The 20,942-nt window shown below is 52.3% G+C and overlaps 1 pseudogene; it reads right to left on the reverse strand.

Moving 5' to 3' along the window:
- Positions 1-306: 306 nt before the first annotated feature.
- Positions 307-6,187, reverse strand: LOC119219590 (transcription factor COE2-like; annotated as a pseudogene).
- Between the last annotated feature and the right edge of the window lie 14,755 nt (positions 6,188-20,942).

Below are 20,942 nucleotides of genomic sequence, written 5' to 3' on the forward strand. Positions count from 1 at the left end.
TTGTTTATCCTGACATGCTCTACTCAGTCTTTAATGCTAGTTAAAGCAAGTTGCATGAGCACACAGGTGATGGGCACAGTCAAAAATAGACCCAACGCTGGGATGTAGAGCCTTGTAGGAAAACCTTAATGTGAAGGAAATTGTTGAATAAAACATTGCGTTTGCATTTCTGTTTGTGTGTGTGTGTGTATGTTTGACCAAAGTTGTATAATACATCCTTCTGCACCCATGTAAAAATTTACCGTTCACAATATTATATAATAAAATTCACAATACAATGCAACCAAAATAATTCAAACAAACAAAGACGTTTACTTATTTGTTTTATTTGGAGCACAAAATATAATTACACCTTGAAGATATACAAAACACATTTGCACCATTTTGTGTACCGTTTCAAAGAATGATGGCTTAAAAAAAACATATTATTAAATTGCTAATATTTTTTAAATAAATTAAATTAACCAAACTCTAAAAAGAGTGTCATCTACTCTTTGTGTTCTGTTTTCACGACCTGAGAATGAAGTTTGTGTTCTGATGACACAAATCAATGAGTAAGAACAGCATGATATGGATTCATTAACACCTAATACGCCCCGTTCTTTTCAATTGAGCAGTTGTATGTTTTCATTTACTGTACTGCATAGTGACTAAACACCTGTATTGGGTTGGGGCATTTTAATTATAATTGTTAAATCATATTCAAATTTGCAATGTGGAATGAAATAATATCAGGGCTGGTGTGAGGAAGCATGCATTATAAGTAAAATGAAAAAGAATAGGGCTAACTAACATTCTTCCTTTACACAAGGACAATACACTCTTTAGGGTTCATTACTTATTCATTATGCTAGAACCTTGAAAACTGGGGACATTTTATTTCCAAAAAGTGTGCCGGACTTTATCCTCTCCACTAATGACCATTTAGCAAATTAATTAGCAATTGTTGAGATAACTTCATTTCATTAACAGTTGGAAAAGGACCACTTTATAAAAACACGTTTATATTATTCCCTAAACTAACTATAATAAGTTAAATTGCTTGTTCTTAAATAAATCAATATATGAATTCCTTTAGTAATAACCACTGAGACAAAGAGTTCTCTCTTGTAAAACCCTAGAGATCAGAACAAAAAATAAAGGGTCTATTTTTCTGGAATGTAAATTGTCATCAAAAACTACAAAAAGAAAACTCTTGCTTACTCACAGGCAGCGTATTCTCGTGCCATTAAAGGTGTCCACACATGGACAGACAGCACCCTGCGTCTGCGTTTAAAACGGTGATCAAAAGTGATACATTTTACGTTCTCCCTTCCCTCGAAATGCCAAAAAAGGGGCTAAGTGAAGCAGTGGTCTGGGGTAGCTTGGTGTGGGTGCTTTGCTTACATCGGGGGAACAACCAGGCCCATCATCGCTGGAGAGAAAAAAATATACCAAATCTATGATTCTAATCAATCAGCTCTTGCATTATTGTACATCCAGCAACTTTTCTTTCCGCCTTGTTCAGTCAAACTTTCGAGCGGTTAGTACGAGGGGGTTAGACTGCATTCGTGAGCTCGGACAGGGGGGTCAGATAGTGAGTTGGATGGCTACCTCTGAAGCTGTTCCCCCCTGTGGCGGGGCAGGCAGGGGAGGGAGAGCCCTGGGGCCTGAGGCAAAAGCACTCTTCTGTTTAGCAGCAGACGGGAAGGAGGAGAAAGGCAAGAGGGACGATGAAGAGCTGGAGCTCCCTGGTATGGTGGGGCTGGACGGCATTACTGTGGATCAGAGAGCAACCATCAGTCTCAGGTCTGAACATGACAGCGGGCTCAGAACTGTGTATGGATCATTAGAGGCTCTTACTGTAGGGAGAGCCGGTGGGGGAGGCACTGCTGAAACCAGGAGAGCCAGGGACTCCTGGACTGGTCATGGGAACTGTCCCATCCCTCCATGTCCAGTCATCCCTCCGCCGCCCCCGTAACTTGAGTGCTGAGGAGTGGAGGCTGATGGGTAACCCCTTGGAGACAAACTGCTGGAATTTCTGATGTAACAATGAAAAGGTCGGGTCAGTTCTTCTTGATTTGTTAATTTAAGAAAAGGAAGGAAAGTATCAAATGGTCCACGTCTTATTCTGCTCACCTTGGCTGCTCTGTCCGTGCTCCCCGATGCTGACGCCTAACTGAGAAGGATATGAGCCCAGGCCCATGACACTGCTGTGGGCCGGTGAGCTGGGCAGCGCCTGCAGCTGACTGTGAGGACGAGGAACACTGTAGAGCGCCTCGGCCATGTCTGCTGCACGTTTCAGCAGCATGTCCTGCAGGAGATGCACAGACATTAGCAATGGCTTGCATTGTCACATTTACACAATGAAGCCACATGGACTTTTTTAGGCTCTTAAGATGTCGCCTGCATGTGTAGACGCACACGACTATAAGCTGACAGCTGCTTCCATTTACCTGATTACTGTGTGGATTTCCGTAGAGGGCCTCCACAAGATCTGCTGCTCTCTTTAGGAGAATCTCCTGCAAAGAAAATCATTCATTCTGTTAATATGTTATGATATATTATTGACACAGTTCCTTGAAAACACATTATAGGCAATTTTTGGCAACTTATCTCACCTTGGCTAATTTCTCCGGGTCACCAGGATGTCGAGGAATGACCTTTTGAAGTCGCTGGAAGCCATAGTCTATAGTGGGCTCATTTAGGGCTGAAAAAAGCGGAACATGTATTGCAAATCAAACCATATTCTTTAACGTCCTTAAACTATTGAAAACCCTGTGTGAAGTCCTGTGTAAATGAAGCGTCCAGGTGCTCCCTTGCAGAATTGTTTGGATTTATAAGACAGTGTGACCTCCACGACCCCGGGGATGTGTCGAGGAGGCGTCTGGACACGGATGGCGTGTGGTGTGATCAGCTGAGGAACAGGACACAAGACGGCACAAATTATACCCCTACACGCCTGGTAAATATTTAGGCCGACACAATACTGTGGAAAGATGAATGTATGTGCATTGCCCATAAATCGTTTAAATAATGACCCAAGCCATATGCTATGTATATATCATTTCAAAATAAGCTTCAGACTGTACCCTCATCAGTGAGATGCTTTGAAGACAATTCCTACCTCACTCCACACCAGCATGCTGCCAAACACCACCTGCAGGCCGTCAAAAAAGTTCTCCCCAATGACGATGACCATCGCCCCGCCGGTGGTCCAGCCCTCACTGGGACTAATGGCTTTGATGCACGGGGTGGCTGGACAGGAGGGCAAAGCAAGAGTTACCCCAAGTCATTCAATTCAGCATGTACAGCAGCTGGAGAGAGGACAGTAAATCTCAGGCAGGTGTGTTGGAAGTGCTCTTTGGTTTTGGTTTATTCAATTCAATCAATCAATTAAAAAGCTCATCGCAAAACTTTCAGAAATGTTCATAGTTATTTAATTGTATATATGTGGCTTTGTTTGTGAATAACAACAAAAGCATCAAAAACTGAGAATTGGATCTATATCAGATTTTGCTTAGAAATCATATGATCTGCAATTGTACAGAATTGAAAAAGCTCAAGTGAAAACTGGTGTCCTGAGTACACAAGTAGAAAAAGTATTCAGCTCTTTTAATTGAGAAAAAGTAGCAGTACAACAGTGTAAAGAAACATGGTCCTACACTTAGTTTAACTACATAGAAATATGGATGCATTATCAGTTAAATGTACTAAAATGACAGCATTAACATGCAGGAAATGGATGGACTTCTTCATGTTTGAATTTGATTTTTTTTTTTTATCGTCTTAATGAATACATTAATTAGCTCATCTAATGACCACTGGTTATGTTCGATGTATCACGGCGATTAGAAATGGACATTAAGGAACTCAAGTACCTGCTGTTACAGTGTGTTGAGTGTGAATGATGAAGTAGAAACGTAATAAAACTGAAATGAGGTGTAACATTGTAGTGTTACGTTGTCACCGTCTCACCATATTCCATAGTATTCTCCACAGACTCGCCGGGCTGCAGTCTGCGGGCCCTTCGGCCGTGCTTAGAGTTGTTGTGGACAAACATGTTGTCAGACACTGCCAGGACGTGGCCATCTACACTCACGGTGCTGGACAAGACCACCTGAGAGAAAGAAAGAATTGAAATCTATCTATACGTCACATTTCACATATAAGGCTTAGAACAATGACATCAAAAACAATCAAAAAAATATTTCTTCAATAATGAATAATTAAATGTTGACCTGCATCTGTAAAAGCCTAAAATTCTGTGAGGAGACTGAGATAAGTGTCACTCAGAGGAGTAGGAAGATTGGACCAAACGTCTTGGGGAGAAAAGGAGCTTTAATACACTTCAGAGAAGTTTGTGTTGTCCAATCAGAAGCGCAAAAGAAATTTCAGTAGGAAACACTTATGTCCCAGTATATCGTGTTTTTGAATACTTGCAACATTTGAATCATTTCTGCCGGTGGGAAAGGAGCCTTTTTGAAAATCTCACGCACACTGTGCACAGACACACAGACACACACGGATCCATTTAGACTCTACCTTGACTAAAACACTACCCAGTGAACATTTTTTGGTTGAAAAGACGTTGAATAAACGTCTATGGCCGACGTTGCAAAATGGTTTAAAAGTGAAAGTTGTTTCAACGCCTATTCGTAGACGTTGAAAAGACGTCTATATTTAGACCACATATCAACGTGATTTTTAATACGGTAAAATGTGGTCCTCTACTTTGTGCAATAGCATTATTTTATAGGTGTAAAAATAAATGACGTCCACATTTGTGCGTTTACCACCGATATTAAAAATCACGTTGAAAACTGGTCTAAACGTAGACGTCTATTCAACGTCTTTTCAACGGATAAATTGCTCGCTGGAAAAGTACAAGTTACACAGTCAGTTGTCATGTCAACAGCCCATAACAAGGACAACACAATTTGATTAATTTGTATTTATTCATATCAATATAACACTAAACACTTTTCCTATACAAAACAGAATACAAAAATAATATATTTTGGGAAAATAAACTATGAAATTATAAGTGCAGCAACAACACAAACCAGTCAGTTAGAATTTTGTGTTTGTAAACCATTTTTCTGAATCATTGGCACTTCATTTGGCTCTGAGTCACTTGAATCCGGATCGTATACCTGAAATCAGCTCCGTCTCCCTCATCGTCACTTCAATGATTCAGAATGCGCAGAACACCCCTCAGTTGCAGATGCCTCTAGTCAACAAGTTCGTTCAATTCAATTAATTTTATTTTGTTCAACCCAAAATGAAAAATAAGCCTGAGGGAGCTTTACAGTCTGTAAACCTTCCAGCTTCCTGTCCCAAAGCCATCATATCGGCACAGATAAAACTCACCTTCAACTGGACAAAACCTAAGGGAGAGCAGTGGAGGAGTAGCTGTGTACAGAGAGAACAACTTAAAGATGTACAGTACGTTCAATTCCTACCACAGAAATTATTCAAATATTCAGAGTAGTACACCAGGTGTAAGGCAGGACAACTGCAGGGACAAACTCCATCAGATGTAACCTCCATCCACAGGAACCTGTGAGGAGGGAAGAACAAAGACTTTAGGGAAAAGTGTGTAACTTGGGTTTATAATGACAGTAATAAAAAGTTTAATAATGATAACAGCAAGAGGTGTTTGAGAACCCTTATTTATAGATTGTTTACTTATGACATTATAAACAATTTATTGCATTTCTAGGTATATTACACAGTACCATACTTTACAATGTTGCTTTAAGCATGCAGTAACTTACCATGTGTTGGCTAGCTTGTTTACAGGCCACAACTTGTTGAATTCAGCTGCGAACTGTGTTCAGGCCGCGTTGTTTTAAAAACGTGTATTTTCTACATGACATGGGAACGGCAATAATATGAAATGGGTACAACAACAACCTAACGCATTAGCAACACCAAACACACGGAAGATACTCTGTGAGGTTTACTTTTGGTCCAGTTTATGTTGAACGCTAGCATGCTCCGAGCTAGCATGCTCCAAGCTAGCGTGCTAACTAGCAAACTATCTGCGCTAACGCTAACTAGCTTACCAGAAAAACAGTCCTTCCCGTATCGAGTGGGCAGCACAAGTAAAATAACTGGTTATAGTTCCAGGTGTGCTTCATTCAAACACTCACGTACTTACAGAGTATTGGGGCCGGTAGCCGTGGTTGTATCAGCCCGTTCACGTCGAGCTGCCCCCGGTGCAAGCGTCTAAGAACCTGCGCATGCGCGTTACAGATGGGATCAGAGTTACGTGTTTTCAACTAATGTTTGAAACGGCCAGCATTATTTTGTCCTTAAAGCATGTTGTTAACGACACACACTCTGTATTTCCATATTCATGACGTTTTAAGAAAAGTCTTAAATGCGTTGAAATCACGTCTTTGCGTAGACCAAATTTCGCCGACCAGTTCATTCATTATTATGATAATCTTAATGATATTATCGTCTCTCTTTCAACCTTACGTTACAACATGACACATAATCAATAAATTTACCCTTTTCTAGCACGTTGATGTTTCTCGCACCTTTTTCGCCGGTTGAAAAGACGTTGAAATGAGGTCTTAGACGTTCAGACCTCATTTCAACCCGATTTCAACCATATTTCAACGTTGAAATAACGTCTTGTGCTCACTGGGTAGCAAATCGTAGCACTAACAAATGGTAGCACTTAAACTGTACTTATAATGGCACTTTTCTATAACATGTTTTGAAACTGCTTATTTGATGAAAATTGTACTTTCTTGTTACTTGTTCTTCTGAGTTTGCATCTCTATGTGAAAATGCACTTATTGTAAGTCGCTTTGGATAAAAGCGTCAGCTAAATGACATGTAATGTAATGTCATGTCATGTAAAATGGACAGGCTGCCCTCTGCCGTTCGAAACGCGTAACGACACGGCATTTCCTCCGCCGTCAAGTTCTCCGCAGCACGCCAAGACACGGAGCGCCACGTCCGGCCAGCCGCCATTGCCCTGGCGCTCTGCTGTCACAACAAAGTGGAATCTCCCCCCCCCCCCTCGTGTACACGTATAAACACGGAACATGTGAATAAAATACATATATGTGTGTGGGTGCGTAGGTGTCTCTACACGCGGCAGAGCTCAAACGCAGACCGGGAGAGCGGCCTCCTGCCCGCTGGGGGGCGCTCCCCTTCAATCTGCGTTCTGAAACCACCGAAATGAAAACGGCGAGACTCCCCCAGCTGTTTACGACGTCCGGCCAGCCGCCATTGCCCTGGCGCTCTGTCTGCGTTCACAACAAAGTGGAATCTCCCCCCCCCCTCGTGTACACGTATAAACACGGAACATGTGAATAAAATACATACATATATCTATGTGTGTGGGTGCGTAGGTGTCTCTACACGCGGCAGAGCTCAAACGCAGACCGGGAGAGCGGCCTCCTGCCCGCTGGGGGGCGCTCCCCTCCAATCTGCGTCCTGAAACGACCGAAATAAAAACGGCCTCCTGCCCGCTGGGGGGCGCTCCCCTCCAATCTGCGTCCTGAAACCACCGAAATAAAAACGGCGAGACTCCCCCAGCTGTTTACCACATCCGGCCAGCCGCCATTGCCCTGGCGCTCTGCTGTCACAACAAAGTGGAATCTCCCCCCCCCCCCCCCCCTCGTGTACACGTATAAACACGGAACATGTGAATAAAATACATACATATATCTATGTGTGTGCGTGCGTAGGTGTCTCTACACGCGGCAGAGCTCAAACGCAGACCGGGGGAGCTGCCTCCTGCCCGCTGGGGGGCGCTCCCCTCCAATCTGCGTCCAGAAACCACCGAAATAAAAACGGCGAGACTCCCCCAGCTGTTTACGACGTCCGGCCAGCCGCCATTGCCCTGGCGCTCTGTCTGCGTTCACAACAAAGTGGAATCTCCCCCCCCCCTCGTGTACACGTATAAACACGGAACATGTGAATAAAATACACACATATATCTATGTGTGTGCGTGCGTAGGTGTCTCTACACGCGGCAGAGCTCAAACGCAGACCGGGAGAGCGGCCTCCTGCCCGCTCGGGGGCGCTCCCCTCCAATCTGCGTCTTGAAACCACCGAAATAAAAACGGCCTCCTGCCCGCTGGGGGGCGCTCCCCTCCAATCTGCGTCCTGAAACCACCGAAATAAAAACGGCCTCCTGCCCGCTGGGGGGCGCTCCCCTCCAATCTGCGTTCTGAAACCACCGAAATAAAAACGGCGAGACTCCCCCAGCTGTTTACGACGTCCGGCCAGCCGCCATTGCCCTGGCGCTCTGTCTGCGTTCACAACAAAGTGGAATCGCCCCCCCCCCCCTCGTGTACACGTATAAACACGGAACATGTGAATAAAATACACACATATATCTATGTGTGTGCGTGCGTAGGTGTCTCTACACGCGGCAGAGCTCAAACGCAGACCGGGGGAGCTGCCTCCTGCCCGCTGGGGGGCGCTCCCCTCCAATCTGCGTCTTGAAACCACCGAAATAAAAACGGCCTCCTGCCCGCTGGGGGGCGCTCCCCTCCAATCTGCGTCCTGAAACGACCGAAATAAAAACGGCCTCCTGCCCGCTGGGGGGCGCTCCCCTCCAATCTGCGTCCTGAAACCACCGAAATAAAAACGGCGAGACTCCCCCAGCTGTTTACCACATCCGGCCAGCCGCCATTGCCCTGGCGCTCTGCTGTCACAACAAAGTGGAATCTCCCCCCCCCCCCCCTCGTGTACACGTATAAACACGGAACATGTGAATAAAATACATATATGTGTGTGGGTGCGTAGGTGTCTCTACACGCGGCAGAGCTCAAACGCAGACCGGGAGAGCGGCCTCCTGCCCGCTGGGGGGCGCTCCCCTTCAATCTGCGTTCTGAAACCACCGAAATGAAAACGGCGAGACTCCCCCAGCTGTTTACGACGTCCGGCCAGCCGCCATTGCCCTGGCGCTCTGTCTGCGTTCACAACAAAGTGGAATCTCCCCCCCCCCTCGTGTACACGTATAAACACGGAACATGTGAATAAAATACATACATATATCTATGTGTGTGGGTGCGTAGGTGTCTCTACACGCGGCAGAGCTCAAACGCAGACCGGGAGAGCGGCCTCCTGCCCGCTGGGGGGCGCTCCCCTCCAATCTGCGTCCTGAAACGACCGAAATAAAAACGGCCTCCTGCCCGCTGGGGGGCGCTCCCCTCCAATCTGCGTCCTGAAACCACCGAAATAAAAACGGCGAGACTCCCCCAGCTGTTTACCACATCCGGCCAGCCGCCATTGCCCTGGCGCTCTGCTGTCACAACAAAGTGGAATCTCCCCCCCCCCCCCCCCTCGTGTACACGTATAAACACGGAACATGTGAATAAAATACATACATATATCTATGTGTGTGCGTGCGTAGGTGTCTCTACACGCGGCAGAGCTCAAACGCAGACCGGGGGAGCTGCCTCCTGCCCGCTGGGGGGCGCTCCCCTCCAATCTGCGTCCTGAAACCACCGAAATAAAAACGGCGAGACTCCCCCAGCTGTTTACGACGTCCGGCCAGCCGCCATTGCCCTGGCGCTCTGTCTGCGTTCACAACAAAGTGGAATCTCCCCCCCCCCTCGTGTACACGTATAAACACGGAACATGTGAATAAAATACATACATATATCTATGTGTGTGGGTGCGTAGGTGTCTCTACACGCGGCAGAGCTCAAACGCAGACCGGGAGAGCGGCCTCCTGCCCGCTGGGGGGCGCTCCCCTCCAATCTGCGTCCTGAAACGACCGAAATAAAAACGGCGAGACTCCCCCAGCTGTTTACGACGTCCGGCCAGCCGCCATTGCCCTGGCGCTCTGTCTGCGTTCACAACAAAGTGGAATCTCCCCCCCCCCTCGTGTACACGTATAAACACGGAACATGTGAATAAAATACATACATATATCTATGTGTGTGGGTGCGTAGGTGTCTCTACACGCGGCAGAGCTCAAACGCAGACCGGGAGAGCGGCCTCCTGCCCGCTGGGGGGCGCTCCCCTCCAATCTGCGTCCTGAAACGACCGAAATAAAAACGGCCTCCTGCCCGCTGGGGGGCGCTCCCCTCCAATCTGCGTCCTGAAACCACCGAAATAAAAACGGCGAGACTCCCCCAGCTGTTTACCACATCCGGCCAGCCGCCATTGCCCTGGCGCTCTGCTGTCACAACAAAGTGGAATCTCCCCCCCCCCCCTCGTGTACACGTATAAACACGGAACATGTGAATAAAATACATACATATATCTATGTGTGTGCGTGCGTAGGTGTCTCTACACGCGGCAGAGCTCAAACGCAGACCGGGGGAGCTGCCTCCTGCCCGCTGGGGGGCGCTCCCCTCCAATCTGCGTCCTGAAACCACCGAAATAAAAACGGCGAGACTCCCCCAGCTGTTTACGACGTCCGGCCAGCCGCCATTGCCCTGGCGCTCTGTCTGCGTTCACAACAAAGTGGAATCTCCCCCCCCCCCCCTCGTGTACACGTATAAACACGGAACATGTGAATAAAATACATACATATATCTATGTGTGTGGGTGCGTAGGTGTCTCTACACGCGGCAGAGCTCAAACGCAGACCGGGGGAGCTGCCTCCTGCCCGCTGGGGGCGCTCCCCTCCAATCTGCGTCCTGAAACCACCGAAATAAAAACGGCGAGACTCCCCCAGCTGTTTACGACGTCCGGCCAGCCGCCATTGCCCTGGCGCTCTGTCTGCGTTCACAACAAAGTGGAATCTCCCCCCCCCTCGTGTACACGTATAAACACGGAACATGTGAATAAAATACATACATATATCTATGTGTGTGGGTGCGTAGGTGTCTCTACACGCGGCAGAGCTCAAACGCAGACCGGGAGAGCGGCCTCCTGCCCGCTCGGGGGCGCTCCCCTCCAATCTGCGTCTTGAAACCACCGAAATAAAAACGGCCTCCTGCCCGCTGGGGGGCGCTCCCCTCCAATCTGCGTCCTGAAACCACCGAAATAAAAACGGCCTCCTGCCCGCTGGGGGGCGCTCCCCTCCAATCTGCGTTCTGAAACCACCGAAATAAAAACGGCGAGACTCCCCCAGCTGTTTACGACGTCCGGCCAGCCGCCATTGCCCTGGCGCTCTGTCTGCGTTCACAACAAAGTGGAATCGCCCCCCCCCCCCCTCGTGTACACGTATAAACACGGAACATGTGAATAAAATACACACATATATCTATGTGTGTGCGTGCGTAGGTGTCTCTACACGCGGCAGAGCTCAAACGCAGACCGGGGGAGCTGCCTCCTGCCCGCTGGGGGGCGCTCCCCTCCAATCTGCGTCTTGAAACCACCGAAATAAAAACGGCCTCCTGCCCGCTGGGGGGCGCTCCCCTCCAATCTGCGTCCTGAAACGACCGAAATAAAAACGGCCTCCTGCCCGCTGGGGGGCGCTCCCCTCCAATCTGCGTCCTGAAACCACCGAAATAAAAACGGCGAGACTCCCCCAGCTGTTTACCACATCCGGCCAGCCGCCATTGCCCTGGCGCTCTGCTGTCACAACAAAGTGGAATCTCCCCCCCCCCCCCCCCTCGTGTACACGTATAAACACGGAACATGTGAATAAAATACATACATATATCTATGTGTGTGCGTGCGTAGGTGTCTCTACACGCGGCAGAGCTCAAACGCAGACCGGGGGAGCTGCCTCCTGCCCGCTGGGGGGCGCTCCCCTCCAATCTGCGTCCTGAAACCACCGAAATAAAAACGGCGAGACTCCCCCAGCTGTTTACGACGTCCGGCCAGCCGCCATTGCCCTGGCGCTCTGTCTGCGTTCACAACAAAGTGGAATCTCCCCCCCCCCCCCCTCGTGTACACGTATAAACACGGAACATGTGAATAAAATACATACATATATCTATGTGTGTGGGTGCGTAGGTGTCTCTACACGCGGCAGAGCTCAAACGCAGACCGGGGGAGCTGCCTCCTGCCCGCTGGGGGCGCTCCCCTCCAATCTGCGTCCTGAAACCACCGAAATAAAAACGGCGAGACTTCCCCAGCTGTTTACGACGTCCGGCCAGCCGCCATTGCCCTGGCGCTCTGTCTGCGTTCACAACAAAGTGGAATCTCCCCCCCCCTCGTGTACACGTATAAACACGGAACATGTGAATAAAATACATACATATATCTATGTGTGTGGGTGCGTAGGTGTCTCTACACGCGGCAGAGCTCAAACGCAGACCGGGAGAGCGGCCTCCTGCCCGCTCGGGGGCGCTCCCCTCCAATCTGCGTCTTGAAACCACCGAAATAAAAACGGCCTCCTGCCCGCTGGGGGGCGCTCCCCTCCAATCTGCGTCCTGAAACCACCGAAATAAAAACGGCCTCCTGCCCGCTGGGGGGCGCTCCCCTCCAATCTGCGTTCTGAAACCACCGAAATAAAAACGGCGAGACTCCCCCAGCTGTTTACGACGTCCGGCCAGCCGCCATTGCCCTGGCGCTCTGTCTGCGTTCACAACAAAGTGGAATCGCCCCCCCCCCCTCGTGCACACGTATAAACACGGAACATGTGAATAAAATACACACATATATCTATGTGTGTGCGTGCGTAGGTGTCTCTACACGCGGCAGAGCTCAAACGCAGACCGGGGGAGCTGCCTCCTGCCCGCTGGGGGGCGCTCCCCTCCAATCTGCGTCTTGAAACCACCGAAATAAAAACGGCCTCCTGCCCGCTGGGGGGCGCTCCCCTCCAATCTGCGTCCTGAAACGACCGAAATAAAAACGGCCTCCTGCCCGCTGGGGGGCGCTCCCCTCCAATCTGCGTCCTGAAACCACCGAAATAAAAACGGCGAGACTCCCCCAGCTGTTTACCACATCCGGCCAGCCGCCATTGCCCTGGCGCTCTGCTGTCACAACAAAGTGGAATCTCCCCCCCCCCCCCCCCCTCGTGTACACGTATAAACACGGAACATGTGAATAAAATACATATATGTGTGTGGGTGCGTAGGTGTCTCTACACGCGGCAGAGCTCAAACGCAGACCGGGAGAGCGGCCTCCTGCCCGCTGGGGGGCGCTCCCCTTCAATCTGCGTTCTGAAACCACCGAAATGAAAACGGCGAGACTCCCCCAGCTGTTTACGACGTCCGGCCAGCCGCCATTGCCCTGGCGCTCTGTCTGCGTTCACAACAAAGTGGAATCTCCCCCCCCCCTCGTGTACACGTATAAACACGGAACATGTGAATAAAATACATACATATATCTATGTGTGTGGGTGCGTAGGTGTCTCTACACGCGGCAGAGCTCAAACGCAGACCGGGAGAGCGGCCTCCTGCCCGCTGGGGGGCGCTCCCCTCCAATCTGCGTCCTGAAACGACCGAAATAAAAACGGCCTCCTGCCCGCTGGGGGGCGCTCCCCTCCAATCTGCGTCCTGAAACCACCGAAATAAAAACGGCGAGACTCCCCCAGCTGTTTACCACATCCGGCCAGCCGCCATTGCCCTGGCGCTCTGCTGTCACAACAAAGTGGAATCTCCCCCCCCCCCCCCCTCGTGTACACGTATAAACACGGAACATGTGAATAAAATACACACATATATCTATGTGTGTGCGTGCGTAGGTGTCTCTACACGCGGCAGAGCTCAAACGCAGACCGGGGGAGCTGCCTCCTGCCCGCTGGGGGGCGCTCCCCTCCAATCTGCGTCTTGAAACCACCGAAATAAAAACGGCCTCCTGCCCGCTGGGGGGCGCTCCCCTCCAATCTGCGTCCTGAAACGACCGAAATAAAAACGGCCTCCTGCCCGCTGGGGGGCGCTCCCCTCCAATCTGCGTCCTGAAACCACCGAAATAAAAACGGCGAGACTCCCCCAGCTGTTTACCACATCCGGCCAGCCGCCATTGCCCTGGCGCTCTGCTGTCACAACAAAGTGGAATCTCCCCCCCCCCCCCCCCTCGTGTACACGTATAAACACGGAACATGTGAATAAAATACATACATATATCTATGTGTGTGCGTGCGTAGGTGTCTCTACACGCGGCAGAGCTCAAACGCAGACCGGGGGAGCTGCCTCCTGCCCGCTGGGGGGCGCTCCCCTCCAATCTGCGTCCTGAAACCACCGAAATAAAAACGGCGAGACTCCCCCAGCTGTTTACGACGTCCGGCCAGCCGCCATTGCCCTGGCGCTCTGTCTGCGTTCACAACAAAGTGGAATCTCCCCCCCCCCCCCCTCGTGTACACGTATAAACACGGAACATGTGAATAAAATACATACATATATCTATGTGTGTGGGTGCGTAGGTGTCTCTACACGCGGCAGAGCTCAAACGCAGACCGGGGGAGCTGCCTCCTGCCCGCTGGGGGCGCTCCCCTCCAATCTGCGTCCTGAAACCACCGAAATAAAAACGGCGAGACTTCCCCAGCTGTTTACGACGTCCGGCCAGCCGCCATTGCCCTGGCGCTCTGTCTGCGTTCACAACAAAGTGGAATCTCCCCCCCCCTCGTGTACACGTATAAACACGGAACATGTGAATAAAATACATACATATATCTATGTGTGTGGGTGCGTAGGTGTCTCTACACGCGGCAGAGCTCAAACGCAGACCGGGAGAGCGGCCTCCTGCCCGCTCGGGGGCGCTCCCCTCCAATCTGCGTCTTGAAACCACCGAAATAAAAACGGCCTCCTGCCCGCTGGGGGGCGCTCCCCTCCAATCTGCGTCCTGAAACCACCGAAATAAAAACGGCCTCCTGCCCGCTGGGGGGCGCTCCCCTCCAATCTGCGTTCTGAAACCACCGAAATAAAAACGGCGAGACTCCCCCAGCTGTTTACGACGTCCGGCCAGCCGCCATTGCCCTGGCGCTCTGTCTGCGTTCACAACAAAGTGGAATCGCCCCCCCCCCCCCTCGTGTACACGTATAAACACGGAACATGTGAATAAAATACACACATATATCTATGTGTGTGCGTGCGTAGGTGTCTCTACACGCGGCAGAGCTCAAACGCAGACCGGGGGAGCTGCCTCCTGCCCGCTGGGGGGCGCTCCCCTCCAATCTGCGTCCTGAAACCACCGAAATAAAAACGACGAGACTCCCCCAGCTGTTTACGACGTCCGGCCAGCCGCCATTGCCCTGGCGCTCTGTCTGCGTTCACAACAAAGTGGAATCGCCCCCCCCCCCCTCGTGCACACGTATAAACACGGAACATGTGAATAAAATACACACATATATCTATGTGTGTGCGTGCGTAGGTGTCTCTACACGCGGCAGAGCTCAAACGCAGACCGGGGGAGCTGCCTCCTGCCCGCTGGGGGGCGCTCCCCTCCAATCTGCGTCTTGAAACCACCGAAATAAAAACGGCCTCCTGCCCGCTGGGGGGCGCTCCCCTCCAATCTGCGTCCTGAAACGACCGAAATAAAAACGGCCTCCTGCCCGCTGGGGGGCGCTCCCCTCCAATCTGCGTCCTGAAACCACCGAAATAAAAACGGCGAGACTCCCCCAGCTGTTTACCACATCCGGCCAGCCGCCATTGCCCTGGCGCTCTGCTGTCACAACAAAGTGGAATCTCCCCCCCCCCCCCCCCCTCGTGTACACGTATAAACACGGAACATGTGAATAAAATACATATATGTGTGTGGGTGCGTAGGTGTCTCTACACGCGGCAGAGCTCAAACGCAGACCGGGAGAGCGGCCTCCTGCCCGCTGGGGGGCGCTCCCCTTCAATCTGCGTTCTGAAACCACCGAAATGAAAACGGCGAGACTCCCCCAGCTGTTTACGACGTCCGGCCAGCCGCCATTGCCCTGGCGCTCTGTCTGCGTTCACAACAAAGTGGAATCTCCCCCCCCCCTCGTGTACACGTATAAACACGGAACATGTGAATAAAATACATACATATATCTATGTGTGTGGGTGCGTAGGTGTCTCTACACGCGGCAGAGCTCAAACGCAGACCGGGAGAGCGGCCTCCTGCCCGCTGGGGGGCGCTCCCCTCCAATCTGCGTCCTGAAACGACCGAAATAAAAACGGCCTCCTGCCCGCTGGGGGGCGCTCCCCTCCAATCTGCGTCCTGAAACCACCGAAATAAAAACGGCGAGACTCCCCCAGCTGTTTACCACATCCGGCCAGCCGCCATTGCCCTGGCGCTCTGCTGTCACAACAAAGTGGAATCTCCCCCCCCCCCCCCCTCGTGTACACGTATAAACACGGAACATGTGAATAAAATACATACATATATCTATGTGTGTGCGTGCGTAGGTGTCTCTACACGCGGCAGAGCTCAAACGCAGACCGGGGGAGGTGCCTCCTGCCCGCTGGGGGGCGCTCCCCTCCAATCTGCGTCCTGAAACCACCGAAATAAAAACGGCGAGACTTCCCCAGCTGTTTACGACGTCCGGCCAGCCGCCATTGCCCTGGCGCTCTGTCTGCGTTCACAACAAAGTGGAATCTCCCCCCCCCCTCGTGTACACGTATAAACACGGAACATGTGAATAAAATACATACATATATCTATGTGTGTGGGTGCGTAGGTGTCTCTACACGCGGCAGAGCTCAAACGCAGACCGGGAGAGCGGCCTCCTGCCCGCTGGGGGGCGCTCCCCTCCAATCTGCGTCCTGAAACGACCGAAATAAAAACGGCGAGACTCCCCCAGCTGTTTACGACGTCCGGCCAGCCGCCATTGCCCTGGCGCTCTGTCTGCGTTCACAACAAAGTGGAATCTCCCCCCCCCCTCGTGTACACGTATAAACACGGAACATGTGAATAAAATACATACATATATCTATGTGTGTGGGTGCGTAGGTGTCTCTACACGCGGCAGAGCTCAAACGCAGACCGGGAGAGCGGCCTCCTGCCCGCTGGGGGGCGCTCCCCTCCAATCTGCGTCCTGAAACGACCGAAATAAAAACGGCCTCCTGCCCGCTGGGGGGCGCTCCCCTCCAATCTGCGTCCTGAAACCACCGAAATAAAAACGGCGAGACTCCCCCAGCTGTTTACCACATCCGGCCAGCCGCCATTGCCCTGGCGCTCTGCTGTCACAACAAAGTGGAATCTCCCCCCCCCCCCCCTCGTGTACACGTATAAACACGGAACATGTGAATAAAATACATACATATATCTATGTGTGTGCGTGCGTAGGTGTCTCTACACGCGGCAGAGCTCAAACGCAGACCGGGGGAGCTGCCTCCTGCCCGCTGGGGGGCGCTCCCCTCCAATCTGCGTCCTGAAACCACCGAAATAAAAACGGCGAGACTCCCCCAGCTGTTTACGACGTCCGGCCAGCCGCCATTGCCCTGGCGCTCTGTCTGCGTTCACAACAAAGTGGAATCTCCCCCCCCCCCCCCTCGTGTACACGTATAAACACGGAACATGTGAATAAAATACATACATATATCTATGTGTGTGGGTGCGTAGGTGTCTCTACACGCGGCAGAGCTCAAACGCAGACCGGGGGAGCTGCCTCCTGCCCGCTGGGGGCGCTCCCCTCCAATCTGCGTCCTGAAACCACCGAAATAAAAACGGCGAGACTCCCCCAGCTGTTTACGACGTCCGGCCAGCCGCCATTGCCCTGGCGCTCTGTCTGCGTTCACAACAAAGTGGAATCGCCCCCCCCCCCCTCGTGTACACGTATAAACACGGAACATGTGAATAAAATACACACATATATCTATGTGTGTGCGTGCGTAGGTGTCTCTACACGCGGCAGAGCTCAAACGCAGACCGGGGGAGCTGCCTCCTGCCCGCTGGGGGGCGCTCCCCTCCAATCTGCGTCTTGAAACCACCGAAATAAAAACGGCCTCCTGCCCGCTGGGGGGCGCTCCCCTCCAATCTGCGTCCTGAAACGACCGAAATAAAAACGGCCTCCTGCCCGCTGGGGGGCGCTCCCCTCCAATCTGCGTCCTGAAACCACCGAAATAAAAACGGCGAGACTCCCCCAGCTGTTTACCACATCCGGCCAGCCGCCATTGCCCTGGCGCTCTGCTGTCACAACAAAGTGGAATCTCCCCCCCCCCCCCCCCTCGTGTACACGTATAAACACGGAACATGTGAATAAAATACATACATATATCTATGTGTGTGCGTGCGTAGGTGTCTCTACACGCGGCAGAGCTCAAACGCAGACCGGGGGAGCTGCCTCCTGCCCGCTGGGGGGCGCTCCCCTCCAATCTGCGTCCTGAAACCACCGAAATAAAAACGGCGAGACTCCCCCAGCTGTTTACGACGTCCGGCCAGCCGCCATTGCCCTGGCGCTCTGTCTGCGTTCACAACAAAGTGGAATCTCCCCCCCCCCCCCCTCGTGTACACGTATAAACACGGAACATGTGAATAAAATACATACATATATCTATGTGTGTGGGTGCGTAGGTGTCTCTACACGCGGCAGAGCTCAAACGCAGACCGGGGAGCTGCCTCCTGCCCGCTGGGGGCGCTCCCCTCCAATCTGCGTCCTGAAACCACCGAAATAAAAACGGCGAGACTTCCCCAGCTGTTTACGACGTCCGGCCAGCCGCCATTGCCCTGGCGCTCTGTCTGCGTTCACAACAAAGTGGAATCTCCCCCCCCCTCGTGTACACGTATAAACACGGAACATGTGAATAAAATACATACATATATCTATGTGTGTGGGTGCGTAGGTGTCTCTACACGCGGCAGAGCTCAAACGCAGACCGGGAGAGCGGCCTCCTGCCCGCTCGGGGGCGCTCCCCTCCAATCTGCGTCTTGAAACCACCGAAATAAAAACGGCCTCCTGCCCGCTGGGGGGCGCTCCCCTCCAATCTGCGTCCTGAAACCACCGAAATAAAAACGGCCTCCTGCCCGCTGGGGGGCGCTCCCCTCCAATCTGCGTTCTGAAACCACCGAAATAAAAACGGCGAGACTCCCCCAGCTGTTTACGACGTCCGGCCAGCCGCCATTGCCCTGGCGCTCTGTCTGCGTTCACAACAAAGTGGAATCGCCCCCCCCCCCCCTCGTGTACACGTATAAACACGGAACATGTGAATAAAATACACACATATATCTATGTGTGTGCGTGCGTAGGTGTCTCTACACGCGGCAGAGCTCAAACGCAGACCGGGGGAGCTGCCTCCTGCCCGCTGGGGGGCGCTCCCCTCCAATCTGCGTCCTGAAACCACCGAAATAAAAACGACGAGACTCCCCCAGCTGTTTACGACGTCCGGCCAGCCGCCATTGCCCTGGCGCTCTGTCTGCGTTCACAACAAAGTGGAATCGCCCCCCCCCCCTCGTGCACACGTATAAACACGGAACATGTGAATAAAATACACACATATATCTATGTGTGTGCGTGCGTAGGTGTCTCTACACGCGGCAGAGCTCAAACGCAGACCGGGGGAGCTGCCTCCTGCCCGCTGGGGGGCGCTCCCCTCCAATCTGCGTCTTGAAACCACCGAAATAAAAACGGCCTCCTGCCCGCTGGGGGGCGCTCCCCTCCAATCTGCGTCCTGAAACGACCGAAATAAAAACGGCCTCCTGCCCGCTGGGGGCGCTCCCCTCCAATCTGCGTCCTGAAACCACCGAAATAAAAACGGCGAGACTCCCCCAGCTGTTTACCACATCCGGCCAGCCGCCATTGCCCTGGCGCTCTGCTGTCACAACAAAGTGGAATCTCCCCCCCCCCCCCCCCCCCCTCGTGTACACGTATAAACACGGAACATGTGAATAAAATACATATATGTGTGTGGGTGCGTAGGTGTCTCTACACGCGGCAGAGCTCAAACGCAGACCGGGAGAGCGGCCTCCTGCCCGCTGGGGGGCGCTCCCCTTCAATCTGCGTTCTGAAACCACCGAAATGAAAACGGCGAGACTCCCCCAGCTGTTTACGACGTCCGGCCAGCCGCCATTGCCCTGGCGCTCTGTCTGCGTTCACAACAAAGTGGAATCTCCCCCCCCCCTCGTGTACACGTATAAACACGGAACATGTGAATAAAATACATACATATATCTATGTGTGTGGGTGCGTAGGTGTCTCTACACGCGGCAGAGCTCAAACGCAGACCGGGAGAGCGGCCTCCTGCCCGCTGGGGGGCGCTCCCCTCCAATCTGCGTCCTGAAACGACCGAAATAAAAACGGCCTCCTGCCGCTGGGGGGCGCTCCCCTCCAATCTGCGTCCTGAAACCACCGAAATAAAAACGGCGAGACTCCCCCAGCTGTTTACCACATCCGGCCAGCCGCCATTGCCCTGGCGCTCTGCTGTCACAACAAAGTGGAATCTCCCCCCCCCCCCCCCTCGTGTACACGTATAAACACGGAACATGTGAATAAAATACATACATATATCTATGTGTGTGCGTGCGTAGGTGTCTCTACACGCGGCAGAGCTCAAACGCAGACCGGGGGAGCTGCCTCCTGCCCGCTGGGGGGCGCTCCCCTCCAATCTGCGTCCTGAAACCACCGAAATAAAAACGGCGAGACTTCCCCAGCTGTTTACGACGTCCGGCCAGCCGCCATTGCCCTGGCGCTCTGTCTGCGTTCACAACAAAGTGGAATCTCCCCCCCCCCTCGTGTACACGTATAAACACGGAACATGTGAATAAAATACATACATATATCTATGTGTGTGGGTGCGTAGGTGTCTCTACACGCGGCAGAGCTCAAACGCAGACCGGGAGAGCGGCCTCCTGCCCGCTGGGGGGCGCTCCCCTCCAATCTGCGTCCTGAAACGACCGAAATAAAAACGGCGAGACTCCCCCAGCTGTTTACGACGTCCGGCCAGCCGCCATTGCCCTGGCGCTCTGTCTGCGTTCACAACAAAGTGGAATCTCCCCCCCCCCTCGTGTACACGTATAAACACGGAACATGTGAATAAAATACACACATATATCTATGTGTGTGCGTGCGTAGGTGTCTCTACACGCGGCAGAGCTCAAACGCAGACCGGGGGAGCTGCCTCCTGCCCGCTGGGGGGCGCTCCCCTCCAATCTGCGTCTTGAAACCACCGAAATAAAAACGGCCTCCTGCCCGCTGGGGGGCGCTCCCCTCCAATCTGCGTCCTGAAACGACCGAA

The sequence above is a fragment of the Pungitius pungitius genome, chromosome 17 (genome assembly GCF_949316345.1).
Source record: "Pungitius pungitius chromosome 17, fPunPun2.1, whole genome shotgun sequence".
NCBI classification, from domain to species: domain Eukaryota; kingdom Metazoa; phylum Chordata; class Actinopteri; order Perciformes; family Gasterosteidae; genus Pungitius; species Pungitius pungitius.